Raw genomic sequence first — 7,986 nt, 5'->3', positions numbered from 1 at the left:
CAAAAAAATTAATAGTTCGACCAGTTTGATATTTTTCCCTAAAATTGATCTTAAAATTCTCCGTAGCCGTGACACTTTCCCATCTTTCCTTTAATATCTTTGTTCTTCTCACATAGCCGAGAAACTTGAACTGAACAATGATTGTGCCCTTACGGGTTGCAATGGTGAAGCCAACTTTTGGCGGGTCAGCCAAATTATTGCCGCGGGTCACTGGTCTAGATAATACAAGCAGAAAGAAACAACTTAAAAAGCACTGTGGTTTAGTTTGATGCTTTGATTGTTATTGTAATAATGACATATAACTTCGGAGTTTTGTTTGTTTGTGGTTAAACACAAAGTCACACAATGGACTTCCGGTGCTAGGCCCACTACGGGTATCGAAATCTGTTTTTTTGCATCAGAAGCTTTCAGACTTACCGCTAAGTCTAATAATATTAATATTAAGGCCTATGCCCATCAGGAGAACAATCTTTATATATTTACTCCATTTCAGAATAATAATATTAATAGCTGTGTCCATCACGGGAGTAAGTATATGAAGATTATTCTCCTGCTGGCCATAGGTTTTAATGTTACTCTTTTGGCAAGAACAAGTATCAATTAATTTTTTTCTTGGTGCAATTGAAATTTTTTTTACAAGGTCACGTCTGGTCTTCTTCTGAGCGAAATAATATATACCAAAATTATTCACTTAATGGAAACAAGTATATCGACACTGCTCTCCTGACAAAGCAGGCAAGTAAAACTTTGGGCCTAAAACAATAAAAATATTTCCCAGGAACATTGTTGTATATAAGAATTATATTTTCAGATCCACTCAGTTCAACATGAAAAATATCTAAGTATGTCAGGTATGTTCATAGCTTATATATGCATTAGTTAAGTAAATTCAGGATACGTCATTTAAGAAGAAGTCATCGAACAATATTAACAAAATTTATTATGATATTTCTAATGGGCGTGGATAAAAGATTTTTTACAAATCCATGCTTTTTTATTTCAACTTCAAAGATCTTTGCTTGTTAAAGTATATGTAAATGTTCAAGTTCATGTTCTTGAAAGAACACTTAAAATTAGAAACATTTGATAAGTAAAATACTTTTTATGATATATAATTAATTTTCCATATTTATTACCTTTCTGGTAGTTACGTCGTCATGCATGATTAGTTTTTTTTTCTTCTTAAATCCGAAATAGTTAAACATATCCTGAATCTGATATATACATTTTGATTACTGTTCAATAACAGAACTTGTATTCTGAACATTTATGGCAGCTAACTTAATCATTTTTTGTTCTACTTCGTTTCCAGAAGTTATTTCCAGGTCTTAAAACACGTTTTCATAATACTTAATGCTTCGTAGATAACACTGTTAATATAAATCAACAATTCTACTTCACGTTACAATTATATGTTATGTTGAAACACGTTATTATTAAAGTACCATTAGTTTTATATCTAAGGAAAATAAAATTAGCCTATAATTATCAATTTGGAGTAAGATACCCAACCGATAGCCTAAGTACTAAGTGTTATTAATCGGAATTTTTACTAAAGATGTTTTGCAACTTTTCTAGTAGAAGTTATTATATAATTAAATATGTCATATATGAATAGACCACAAAATATTTTTGAAACGATGTGTCATTTAACAAACTTTTATTACGTGTGGATATTATGTGTTGAATAAACACAACGTACTACTACCGCTGTAACTTACTGTCTTACGATGTGACCCCGATAAATTGTCGGCAGCTAGCTTCGCCTACATTACTTCATGTGACCGTGAAAACCCGCTCTACTACTCTACTAGACCTGTAGAAAGTACCGCTGTCGACTTGAAATAGCCAGCAGTTCAGAAGCAAGGAAACTTTTCTCAAATTCCGTAAGGTAAAGTAAATTATATTGAAACAAACATTAGAAATACGGCTAAATGAAGAATTTGGAACTCAAATTTTCCCTTATAGTCATAAATCTGTTTTAAGGTTTTTGTCCTTTCTGCGTGTTTTAATGACAAAGAAATGCGTTATACTACATACAGTTGACAGAAGACATTAGCTGAACGTGCCAAGAATTTGGCAGCATAGGCCAGTCGTCTTTTAAACCATATCACGGTTTCTGATATTAATTATAACAAGAACCGCAGGGACTAATGCAGTCTACTTATCGGTTAACTTATCAGCACCCGCCGTGCAGGAGATCCAGGCTAATGAAAAACAAAACAAAAAACAGGTTGGTGTACGAACAGCTCCAAGAATTCTCCTCTTGTTGAACCCATCACAAGGCACGGAAATCAACACATCAAGACGGGTTATGCTTCTCGTTCTCATAGGTTCACTTACGTCCCGAGGAACACGTGAGTGCCTCCCCTAGATATTAACTATTGTGAATTTTACACTGATGTATTTAAATTCTCTTTTACTAAAGTGACGATGAGTTGACTTCATTATATTTTGATACAGATTCCGTTCTTCATTCTCAATGTAAACAAATCAGCCAGAACAACCGCTTAAATCCACATATTTCGTCCAAGGCAAAAGATAAACCTCCTCATAGATCTTACAATTGAAGTTTAAACACACTGACGTGAATGCAATTGTTTTCATGTCTATTCACTTTACAAGAGCACAATCATAAAGTTTATTTTTTCTTTTTTTACAAAGAAACTAGTTTAAAATGGCACAAAAAATAGTTTTCTTAAGAGCAGCAACAGAAAATTCAGTGTCACTGAATGGCATAATGAAGAACTTGTTTCTCGTTCTTCTGATAAATAATTTATTCTTAGGTTTAGCACTTGGTGTCGTTATATGTATGAAGACTGTCAGATGATAAAAGAACAATATCGTGTACAGCAATTACTGAAAAAACCACAGTAAACGGAACAAACTGTCAGAAATTTGATATCAAATAAACTAGTTTCGACACATTCTTCAGAAGACAACCATGGTATTTATTATTTATATAAACATTTCGTTTTTCATTTCTATTTTTTTTAGGTAAAGTTTTAGACCTTGTAATCACTTGGGAAATTAACTGTAAGAACAAGATATTTTACAAACTGTGAACTAGAATAAGAATTAAAGAAATATCGAATGAAACAATCATTAGGAAAGTATAAATCACATTATTATTGTAAAAACATAATATTTCAAAACGTATACCTTTCTTTGTGCTAAGAGTCAAGTTATTCTTATTTAATGGATTTTAAACTTGATTAACAGATAAATATCTATAGCAATTTGACCAGCATGCTTCATAATCAAAGAATATCAAGTCTATTGGAAAATAATTTAACAATTTTTTTTCATGTTCACGTGGAAACACACTTGCTAAATTAGACCACGGGAGGCACGGTAGTGATTCCAGTCCAACTTTTTGCCAGATCTAGGGCATTGATACGTCTGTTCCAAATGCTGAAAGGCCACTTATTCTCATGTTTCCGAACAGACCTAAACTCTTTTACATCACATTTAAAATTAAGAGAAATATGCTGTAAAAAATGGTAAAGCTATTGTTCTTTTTTTTTCTTGATGGAGAAGTCAAACATACGCTAAAACAAGGAGGACTGGCAAGAAGCAAAATTCCATTAGTATAACTAGGGTATGACAAATATATCATACATATCAATATTTTCTTATAATATTAATGGTGAATTCCATGTACAAAATATCTTGACACGTAAATTACTGTTTCATGTACATATACATCTCCCTGAAAAATGATGTTGCTTCTTAAGCAAATTGCGATATCTGATCGAAACAGTTTATGTGTACAAAAACAGCCAAGTTAAAATAAAGGCGTCATCTTTTTCATTGCAATTGGAACAATCAGTAACATGAATATAAAACAGGAACCAAGTTTCCCAATTTTTTCATCACTTTTTACGTTACATTTTTACGTAATTTGCCTTTTTAAATAACTTGGCATTTTTATATCAAATGTTTTTATGATTGGTTCCTTTATTCTAAATTAACTGTTTTTGTACATCAAGGACTGTAATAAAATTACCAGAAAAATACGATTCTATGTTCTTTGTCATCCTATTACACGCTTGTTATCTCAAGGTTATCTGCTAGTTAAGTTCCCATTCTGATTACAGATCTGAGGAAAACAAAAAGAATTGTACGTTTCACAAACATTTCGTTTATTACTATCATGATTTTGCCAGTAAAGGCGTCATCAGATACAGAATTAAATAACTTGTAAAGAGGTTTTATCTACAGCCACCTGTAGACACAACTTTAAACATTCGTTTTTGCAACATTACACCTGGCCCCTACTGGCACAGCGGCATGTTTGCGGACAATTTATAATCTCAAACACACTACAAATATCATGTAAACAAAACTTTATAAGCACTTTACATACACTTTTGAGTAGTGTATACAAATCAACGGCAGAGTAAAAAGCCACCAAAACACTTGAGAAAGTCAGTAGGGTTAAAAACAAAAATTTCACAAATCCACAAATTTGTCAATCTGACTATCTAACTGACTGAATAACGTTGTTGGAAAGGCATAGCTCTCTCCTACCTACCTTGTGCAAATCTAAATGCATACGATCGAATTACGCTACTTTAATTTTACTTCTAACCTTTGTAATAAAAATAACCGTTTTGAAACACTACTAACGAGCTAACAATATACATGAGTAGCCATATGCTATGATTACAAGCACGCTCTATGAGTTGCCAGGTAACAACCCGCCCTCATATCACGTGCAGCTGTATTAGCTAGATAAAAAACGCGGACTTCATAGATTCTCTAGATCTAGGTTTTAACTATGATCTAACCTTGAAAGTGAAGTTTTCAGTTCTATACATCTTACTCGAGAGTTCTGTGTTGGATAAAACAATTTTATCATAGCAGTCGGTACTTAGATGTGAGTCTTGTACGTGAGGATAAATGCTACCACTGTCGAAGTCTAACACGGCTTTACTCGAGCGCTCTGGACTGAAAAAAAAAGAACAATAAGTTGCATAATTTACCTTTGCATTGTTTTCAAACTATGTGTGACCTATTGACATGTAAGGTTGTAATTGAAACATTGCGATTTTTAAAATATGCCTTTCAAGGAAATAAAACGAGAGAAAATGATAAAATCTTATCTTGATAACCTTGAAAAGTCTTTTCCCAGCGAATAGAGCATTACTGCAAGAATAGAAATACGGCTAGAAACAGTAATGCTGAATATGCGAAACAAGCTTTAACCATTAATACAGCCATATTAAAGGCCCCCATTCTGGCTAAATGGCAGCAAAACTATAACCAAGATATCAGCAAAAGCCAGGAAATGTCGAGAGATAGCCTTAAGAAAAGCTACGAGAAGGATAGGCCTAGAGCCCAGTCACTCTCGAGACTTAGCACCAAAAGGTAAGGAAACAAGGTAGGAATGGACGAGATAACATTACAACATATGGTGGTTTTGTGACATGGTGCAACGTCAGAGTGGGTGTGACCATCGTTCCGCTCATACATATAATGTTATTCCGCCCATTCCTACCTTGTTTCCTTACTTTTAGTGCTTCCATTCCTACTTCCTAATTTTTATTTTAAAATATTTTACACTTGTATCTCTACGCACGCTTAAGTTGCAAATTTGAGTTTATTGGTTACACAGCCAGGAGGTTTCAGCAGAGATAGAAAGAACATCGCAGGTTAAAAGCTCTGTATTCAACTAGCATCTACAAATACACGTTGGAGTGCAGTGATACTAAGCCATCCAAACAGCAGTTCAAAATTAATTTACTGTGCAATAATGAAAGCGATGTATCGCATTGACCAACGTAGAAAAGGCTTTTCCTATGAAACGTAAATTCTAGCTCACAGAGACTTCAACGTGCGAACTAATGCTTTTATTAAATTGAAATAAATAGCTATTTTACAATTCGCAGAGAGATATGATGTGTATTTCTTACATCACTGTAAATACTAATTAATCTTTTATCAAATCAAATTGTGAAAATTTACAATAATACCAGAAATCAAACATTGTGATAAATTATAACTATACTTTCCTGACCATTCAAAACATTCTTTATTCTTAAGTTAAATATCTGTTCGATATATCAAATATATATCCACGGAGATACGAACAAAAAATAGATATTTCTTCCAAATATAACATAAACAGTCATTCAGTTTTTTTCTCTGTTGTTGTTGCTATTGTCTTATATATTATATTTGTGTTTTCCCTCTTTTCATATATCTCATCAAAACATTATTATATTTACAAAAACAACCAAATTAGAATAAATGGGTCAGTTATATAAATTAAATTAGGTCCACTTTTACATACATGTTGCTACTTGTTCCATTTACGATAGAACAAGGGGCCAAATATTCCATATTTTTTTCTTGTTTAACTTACCTAATTTTACATTACATCTTTATAGGGTTTGCCCTTTTATATAACTTAGCTTTTATACATTACATCTGTATACTACTGACATCTTTATTTTAACTTTGTATTTCTTTTTGTACACATAAAATGTTCTGATCACAAGTACTTCTCAGTATTACTGGTATTACGGGGTTATAAAAGTTTACACTATATGAAATAGAAGTCTATATCTAGATATTTTACATGTGGAAACTAATAGTTTTGTTTTTATATGATTCCTATTAGGCAAACTGAATATATTTTATATGTTCAAGAATGTTAAGTGCTTTTCATACAAAATGGTCAGATTTTTTTATTACATTTGCTGATTACTTATTAAAACTATTTTCTATAATGAATTAGCTTTGTTTTATCTTGATTAAACCACTTAAGCCTTCTGATTCGGATACTCGAAAAGATAAAGAGGACAAACAATAAAAACATCCATATTTTTACCACTATATGAATATTTATTTCTCTTAACCTACAATTATTGAGTATTTTTTGTTAAAAGAATGTTGGCGTCTCACCACGTCGTTATAGTCCATGTCGCCACGTTCAATCATACTCTATCTGGCGACCGTGCACCTTGATTATAGCCTTGCAGCATAGTTTCCATTGCAAAAGGCTCCGACGTAAGGATCTCTTGCTTAAAGCACACCAATCTGCATGTTTTCAATAATCCATTCAGTGTATGAAGACAAGATTACTAAGCGTTTGTTTCAACAATCAGACCGCAAAGAAATGCAAAATGCTGTATCCGGCGGCTTTATTGGTATGCCTTCTTATGGAATAGTATGAATACCCATATCATTCTCCAGCTGTTTGAGGTATATTGTGGTTTAACGAATGTGTTGTGGAAGCAATTTGTGTACACGTGATTTGTGTCGATTTTCCAGATGAAGATATTCTTTGATTATGTGGTGTAATATTGCCTTGGACACATGGCTTTATCAGCGGCCTTTGTGTTCGTGGATTCTCACCTATTACGAGACAGTGCACCTTGTTTACCACGGTCTAAGTACAGTTTGTTGCAGGTCTTTTTTTTTTCTGTATGATCCTGGTGTTAAATTTCATCACTATTCCTTTGTTTTCCAATGTAATTACGAAAAAGAAATTCTAAATCTTCGATGTGAATACATTTTCAAGATTTAATTGTATGAATATCTTGCGTCATAAAGGGCCTAGAGTGAACAACTTTCGATGGCATCATACTGACTGCCTACGAAAGCTAAACAATGTCAAAATGTAGTCTTGATACATTCCACCACTACGACTATATATAAGCTGTGGTTGTCACGTGACTTATTGATTTGCCTACTGAAAATATTTTAAAAACAAGGTATTCAACCTTCTGTAAAACAGATATAATGCATTGTAATATGGTGTAATATTAATTCAAAGTAAGATGCCGCCCAAAGTAGGATTTGAATCCTAGTTGTAAGGGGTAGCTAACTATCAACACAGTACCTACCGCTTTTTAAACCGCTACTCCATTACCTCATTTCAAATTTCCCATCTAGGCCCTTAAGTCATCAGTTTTAACTAAATGCTGTGGAGATCAATTCACCATTAAAATTATAAAAATATATTCATCGACAATT

The 7,986-nt window shown here is 32.9% G+C and overlaps 1 protein-coding gene across 5 annotated transcripts in view; it reads right to left on the bottom strand.

Moving 5' to 3' along the window:
* LOC106459911 (transcription factor GATA-4-like) overlaps nt 1-7,986 on the bottom strand; it is a 96,263-nt gene that overhangs the window by 64,564 nt on the left and 23,713 nt on the right. For 3 of the 5 annotated variants that reach the window (XM_022386868.1, XM_022386872.1, XM_022386885.1), the window contains exon 2: nt 4,794-4,953. The exons of the other annotated variants lie outside the window; for them this stretch is intronic. The gene's annotated coding sequence lies outside the window, so the exon portion shown is untranslated. The remainder of the gene's footprint in view (nt 1-4,793; nt 4,954-7,986) is intronic. 5 annotated transcript variants of the gene reach the window in all.

Source organism: Limulus polyphemus, unplaced genomic scaffold (genome assembly GCF_000517525.1).
Source record: "Limulus polyphemus unplaced genomic scaffold, Limulus_polyphemus-2.1.2 Scaffold31, whole genome shotgun sequence".
Taxonomy (NCBI): Eukaryota; Metazoa; Arthropoda; class Merostomata; order Xiphosura; family Limulidae; genus Limulus; species Limulus polyphemus.
The sequence above is the reverse complement of the archived record's forward strand: the minus strand, read 5'-3'. Positions and strand labels throughout refer to the sequence as shown.